Raw genomic sequence first — 7,490 nt, 5'->3', positions numbered from 1 at the left:
AGGGAACTCCCCGTGATGGGGGGATGGGTGGGTTCTCAGCCTGTGTGAGCTCGCCTCACCTTGTGGCCTGGCTCCTCCCGAGGCCTAGGAGCTGCACCTTCCCCTGCTCTGCCGCTGCTCTGTGGTCCCTGTCCTCCACATGTCACTCTGGGGCTTTGAGTGGGAGACGAAGGTGTAGAGTAGCCTTGGAGGAGCAGGCTTGGAGGAAGCCTCCTCAGAGCCTGGAAGGTGGGGCCAGGGAGTACCAGGAGCTGTAGAGACGTGGTTCGAGCCCAGATCGAGTCTGGGTGGTTAACAGGGCAAAATATTGTTACTCCCCATCCACAGGGATGCAAAGTACTGGTGTGGGAGTCACTAGGCTGAGCTGCCTGCTGGCCCCAGCAGTGGGCTCCCAGAACAGCACCGGGGCCCACCCTAAGGCTGCCAACCACCGGCGGGGGCAGAGTGGCACCTCGGTGGGCCAGAATATGCTTGGAGGAGTCCCTGGCAGGGGCCCAGCCTGCTCCTCCCCAGCTCTGGGCAGAGCAGACGTTGCCGTTGACAATCAGGGAGGTGGCTGACACTGGAGGAGACCATTGCTGAGCACCACGGTGGGATCCCCGTGCTGGGAGCAGCTCGGCCGGGCACTGTTCCACTGCTGTCACACACTGGAGCACAGAGGATGCTTTGCTTTCCTCACGCTATTTAAATTATTTAATACTTTTCTCAGAAGAATTAAATGATTAGGGTGGCTGGGTTTGGGTTTTTTTTTTTTTTGTTTATTTGTTTTTAATCCTTTCTTCCTCCCGGATGATTTTGCTGGTGGCCCTGGAGGCTCTCCAGGCCCAGTTGCTGCTGCAGTCTCCAGAAGGCTACTCTGGGCTTCAAGAGCTCTGTGCAAGGTGGGAGGATTTCCGTCCATGGTGGGAGCGGCTTGGAGGAGCCACGTCAAGCGCGGGCTATGGGAAAGGCACAAGCACCTCTTGCTTAGTCTCTCTTTTTAATTTAATTTTTAAATTAAAGCTTTTTTATTCTTTTTCACACCCTCGTTAGAACTGCCTGGTTATTAATTTCTGCTGCTGCGAGCCTCCACGTGTCCCCTGGGGGCAAGGTGGCGGGGGGATGAGCAATGCAGGAGTAACCTGAGCCTCAGCAGGGGAAAAGCATCCCTGGGCTTGCCCTGCCTGGCATGTTTTAAGCCTTTTCCCTTTTTGGCTGGCCACATTGTGGGGGTGTTGGGGAGCAGGGAGCAGCAGCAGGCAAAATAAGTGGACACCACGCAGGCAGCAGGACAGAGTGGGGCTCCCCTGCCGAGCAGCCTTGGCTTGTCAACACTGTTGGGAATTAAAAACTGGCTCTTGGGATGCAGGAGCTGCTGGTGTCACGTCTGCTGAGGCAGGGGTGGTACACAGGGAGCAAAGTTGTTGAGGCTTTATTTGGGAGAAGACTGGCAATCCCTGTGGAGCCAGGAGGAGCTCATCTCAGCAGACAGCCTTTGTTTAACACGGCCAGAGCTCGCCGCTATCGCCCTGCTGCTGCACGGAGCAACAAGACAGGGTTAGATCAGATCCAGGCAGTAGTTCAGCCTGCTCTCGGCTAGAGAGGGTGGTGGAGCAGTGCCAGGATGGAGCTGGCTTCTTCTGGGCCTTTCTTTGATGGCTGGGTGGCTACAGAAAGGATGGCTCTGCAGGTTTTTTTGGAAGGTGTGCCACGATGCCTACAGCAGGAGGACTGTGTGCCATTATTTTCAGATCATCCTTCCCAGCTTAGCCAGTCCTTAGCCCAAAGTGTGGCTAAGAGCTGTAGGCCCCTGGGGTAAGCCCAGCTCAGTTTTGGTCTCCATGTGCCCTCTGCCGGGCAGCATCAGCTGGAGGCAGAGTCCCCACCGGTACACACAGCTCAGGAGACAAGAGCTTTTATTGCATTTTATTTAGTAAAATGTTAAAATAAATAAATACAAATTGATCAGATGCTCTGTACCCTCTCCCTCCCCAACTTTAATCTGCTAAAATCTAAACACATTTGTACCAAAACTGAAACCACAAAGGGACTGGGAAGGCAGCAAAGAGACTGCAGATCACTATGAGCATCAGGCTAAAAAAAATAGAGATATTTAAAAAACCCAAACCAGCTTACGAGTCAGTGTTCTCAGTAGGTGATTCCGTGACAACAGAGCAGTACCAGGCAGAAAAGGGCATTTTACACCAGGGCCTGCAAGGAGGGGAGAGTGGTGGGGAGAAGAAGGGCAGCACGGGGGGGCAGGGACTCACGTGGCTTTGCTGTGTGGAAAGCTGGCCAGGAGAGAAGCTGCCACCATCCCCTCGCAGCAGCACCAGGCCCACAGCTGCAGGGGCCCCTGCTGCCAGGGCTGCAGGCTGGCCACCAAAAGCACCTGGATAAGTTGGGTGGGCTGGGGAGGGGCTGGGACTCAGGCCTGCTGCTCTTCAGCATCAGCTCCTGGGTCGATCCCAAGCCAGGACTCCCACTTTTACAGCTTGGTTTTGGGTGAAATGCTGGAGGGGGATGGGACGAAGCATGGCACACAGGTGGGGTGGTGGCATCAACAAGTTCACTGACATGGTGCCACCATCATCGCAGGAACGTGAGGCCTGAGAGTCTTCTCCATACAAGCAGAGCTGCCCTCACAACCTGCTGCAGGCTGAGGATGGGTTTTGGCAGATTAGAGCCAGTCAGCCCCCAAAGACAGAATGCTGCACCAGACCTCCCAGGCAACCAGCAGCTCAGCACCACTTTCCTGCACCACAAGCTCCACTGCTGTCGATGCAGCAAAGTTGTTGCTCCCCAGGAGCCTGAACAGCTTGGCACTAGCAGACTCCCCGACCCGATCCCTTGCTTCATCTTTGCTTCATGGAGTTTTTGCCACCCGTGCCTTGCTGCTGTGGATGCAGGAGAGGCAGCCAAGATGCCTCACAGCCAGCCTCAGAGGGTGCCTGGGGGTCCCTGCAGCTGGGACTGGAGGGAAGCAGCAGGTGGGACACGGCTGCCTGCTGGCTCTGGTGGAGCCTCAGGGGCTCCTGCAGTAGCAAAGCTCACCCCCTTGCTTAAGGAAGGTCCTGGCTGCCTGTGACACGGGGCATCAGGAGTGACCTGGAAGGGAGAGCTGAGAGGGAAGACGCTACTCTTGGCTCTAGAGTCCATCACTGTTTTGATGCCAGTGATAATAAAAGAACCACAAGACTAGGATTTGAAAGGACACATGAGCCCAGAAGAGGCAGAAACACGCAGCCTCCAGCTGCCCCTCTGCTCTCAACAGCCCACAGAAAACTGCCCCCCCAGCGTCAGAACCGCCCGTACCCGCTTTTCGGAGGGGAACTCAAGGCATGGGGAGGTTCCTTCCCTAGGGGGGGTGAAAGCTCTGCTAGTGCCAGCAGATCCTGCTCCCTGCTGCCTTCCCGTGCCACCCCTCCACCCAGCACAGACCAGAGCCCAGCTTACAAGGCCTTTGAGTTCCCCAGGCACTCCAGATAGTAAACATGCCCTGAAACACTTCGTCCTTCCTAGATGGGGACTGGGCTGAGTTTCTCTGTCTGAAGCATTTGGCACCTGCTTGGATACTAGAGAGTGAAGAACAACAGACACAGCTTACTCCCTGCCAACACAGGAGAGCTGGGACAGCCCTTCTCCCAGGAGTCTGCTGCTTAATGGAGCCTTGATGCAGGCCCTCAGCTCCTGAAGGGTTTTGGTGAACTAACCACATGCCCACCTAGCTGCACTGGTGAAGTGCCCCTTTGCTTGTGTCCCAAAAAAACACAGATCCTAAGAAAACAGGGAGGCATTGCTGCACAGAGGGGTTTTGGCACAGAACTGGCAAACAGGACAGCCCAGGGATCTTGCACAAATGCTCCATAAGATGGCCGAGAAGTATCTGAGTCACAGGTCCTACCTGTGAGGATGGAAGCCCTGTTACACTCCTGGATTTTTCCTACCCTCATTTTCCCTCCTTCTCTCTCTCCACTTCTTCTCTCTGCTCGGCTTTACACCACAACATCTTCGTTTCCTTTGCTCCTCCTGCTTCCTCTCTTCCTTTCCCATCTCCAGCCCTGTACCCCTTCTTCCTGCTCTTCTCAAAGGAGGCTTCTGTCCTTTCCTTTGTCCCTGCAGCACGTTACCTCTGGCCTGGAGAGATGAGAAGCCCCAGCCTGGCTGTCCTCATGCGATACCCTCCAGGGACTTGCACAGCACAGGGGTTTTCATGACTCCACTGCTCTCAGTGAGCCTGTTTTCTGTTCACTGCTCGGGTAGTCAGTCCAGTCATGCTGCCAGGGGATACAGACAGACCCTCACACAGGTAAGGCCTTGGCTTTCTGAGATGAGCCCAAATCTTAAAATTAACCTCTGGGAGAGGTGTTTGTCTTTTCATGGGTCTGTAATTACCAAGCTTACCAGTGCATGGTATAAATAATTTTCTTTATTGGCAAGTTTCAACTATGTGCTCAGCCTATACAAGACACAATGATGCAGAAAGTTCTTGTCCCAGATAAAAGACAAACATGGGGGAAACGGGAGCTAAAGGTCAAGGATAAAGAGAGTCATATTTTTCAAGTATTACATCCCATTCTGTAGGTGTTACAAACAGGACTGAGACTTAAAGAAGGATCTGAGTAAGACGGCAATAACCTGAAGACAAGATGTGTGCAGCTCTTGTGTTTTCCTGATCCCACCTGATTTTTAGAGCGTTCCCTGGTCCAGGTCTGACCAAAACAAGGAGCCAACCGTGTGTCACTGGGAGGCTTGCTCGTGTGCCCTCAGAGCCCAGTACCTAGCTGGCTGTTGGAAGGGTTCTTCGGAGAGCTTTTGCCTTCTGAATGCCAGAAACTACAGAATCCACAGAGTGCTTGGGAGTGGCCTTTGCTGAGGTAGTTTGTTGGCCAGGCAAGCCTAAGCGCCCAAGGAGTTAGCTGCACGACAGAACATCTTCTTTCTCCAGGTTCCTGACTCTTCTTCTACATACTTGCCAGAAAACTCTCTGCAGTAACCCAGCAAAGCTGAACTTGCCCTGGATCTTCACAATCCCAAGGCAGGACAAATGAAGGTGAAGAAAGGTCAAAACAGTTCTGAAAAGACACAACAAATTCTGCCCAAAAGGGGCATGATCCACAAAGACTGGTGTAGTATCAGTATTTCAGTGGTTATCTGAGCAGCTCACTAAGAGAGGCCTTCAGTGAAAGAGTGAATTTTGGCTTCACATCCGAGTATGATATTTTAAAAACATGTTTCATTAAATAACATGGATCATCAGTGCTTCAGAAGCAAAGAGGGCAGGGTGCAACCCAGCTGGGCAAAAAAATAAAAGAAAGAGAAACATGTGCACTGCAAATTCACAAATATTTTCCACTGTATCCACATGGGAAGGAAATTTCTACTCCCTGTATTGTGCTCTGCTACAGCTTGGTGGGGCTAAGAGGGAGATTTCACTCTGGGTTCTCCTGAGTGCTGATCATGCTGCTTTTCAGGGCTGTCTCTGCCACAGTACATGGAAGATGATTTGAAGCCCAAGAAGTCAGAATTAGGGTTCAAGTTTCTAGGCAGCTGAAATATAGATTTGCTATCTTAAGCCTGGTCAGCTAGGAGGGATAAAATACAACATTGTTTTTCCTGCTACCAACAACAAACCCAACAGATCTGTACATAAAGTGACAACTTCTTTAATTTCTAGGTCAGTGGCTTATGACTCATATCCCCAGCAACAGCAACTTGCTTGCAACAAGGAACAAAGTCCTTGTTTTGTTCATCCTACCAACAGGGCAACTCCTGGCTGATGATGTCCTCAAAGAATTGTCCATGCTGCTCACCCTCCCTGCCAACCATCCCTAGGAGGATTTGTTGGCTTTACTGTGTTTTGCACAGCACTAAAACCACTGCTGGCTCTAAAGGAAGATAATGAGAATACTGATAATAACACGAATTCTTCTAGCCAGGTCACGTGCTCACATTCCCACTCTGATCACAACACACCTTTCTGGCTGTTCAAAGAACACATGGCAAGGAGAAGGGAAAAAACTACTTCAGCAAAGCTTACTCAGTTTCTGAGCAAAGAAGCAGGGTGACTTCTTAAAAGCCCTTAGCACTGGGCTGGCAGCCAGGACCATCTCTGATCTGAGCTTCCTCTGTGGTCTCATCTCCTCCTTTGTAACAGAGATTTAAAAGCCACTTATTTCCCGCCAGTGACAAGCAGATGACATAAGAATGAGTTAATATCTTCATGGTGGTTTGGAAATACAAAATGCCAGTCATTATGACACTTCCCAAAGAGCACACCTTTTAGTACAAACCCAAATATTACACAGGAAAAAAAACCCAAAACCAATCCAAACCCAGAAGACAAGTTTGAGTGTTCAGCTGTCAAAGAACTGAAGTTTCTCCCTTGACTGGAACCTCGTAGAGCAGCTAGAAAAAAAACCCATCTTCCTCTGCATTTAGGAAACACCAATTTCCCTTACACCCTATTATTGCTAGTTGGGCAGAGATAACCCAAATTTACTTCTGTGTAGCAACATCATTGCCAGTGTCAGTGCAGCCTAGGGAATGCTCCTTGCCTATTGACTGTTGTTGCTGCAGAGCCAGGAGGGAAAACATCTCAACTGGATTGGTGAGAGAGGAGAAAACCACCTGGCAGCATCAAAAAGTCCAAGGTAAGATCATTTCTTTGCCAGGTAATGATTAACTAAAGGTTTCCTTTTAGAGCCTGGAACACAAATACTGTAACAAAAGCCACATAAAACTCTATACTTATCTACTTGGATTCTGCAGATGCCCCTGGAAAGCAGTAACAGCTGTTTTAACATCCCCTGGCTGGCTAACTGTGCTCAGCTCTAAATGTGGCTACCAGTGAATTTGACTTCCATCCCCTCCTGAACTGGCAAAGAAAACAGAAGGACTATCAAATCTTCAGGCATATCTTGCTACCCCAAATAGTGCAGTGCTTCCAAGATGGCTCAGAAGAGAACAGCAGAAATAAGAGCATGAGAACCATGGCGACTCAGAGCACGTGTCCCTAGAGCTTGCCTCTTATCAGGAACCTACTTGAAGATGATGTCACAAATGAGCCAAGTGGCCAGCTAAAGAACAACCTGGCCAAAAGAGGAGTTTCTTCTGAGTAGAAGCTGTTAGCTGCTGGCTCATGTTTTAAAGGAAGAAGGCTCATGTTCAGTTTGTTTTCTCTCCATCCCTTGAAATACATAGTCCTTTGTTTAAATGCTGTGGGTTGCTGGCTCAGTGCTGCCCTATGGTAACGACCCTCGCTGGGAACTGGGTTGATGCAAGGACGTTTTTAGGCTGATCCATTTTGACACTGTCTGCCCAGCTGTGTCCCTGCCTATTCTGCTAACTTATCCTTCCAGCTCTGCTAGTTCCAGAGCAGAACTCAAACATCAAAAGACAGAGTGGAGGTTATCACAGGTTCAGCTGAGAAGTGTGTGTAAGAGTCACTTTCCCAACTACAGACAAATGTGAGAACTCGGGATATCAGTTCTGAGCTCAGAGCTGAAAAT

Source organism: Merops nubicus, unplaced genomic scaffold, assembly GCF_000691845.1.
Source record: "Merops nubicus isolate BGI_N331 unplaced genomic scaffold, ASM69184v1 scaffold19725, whole genome shotgun sequence".
Lineage (NCBI taxonomy): Eukaryota > Metazoa > Chordata > Aves > Coraciiformes > Meropidae > Merops > Merops nubicus.
Note: the sequence above shows the minus strand (reverse complement) of the source record.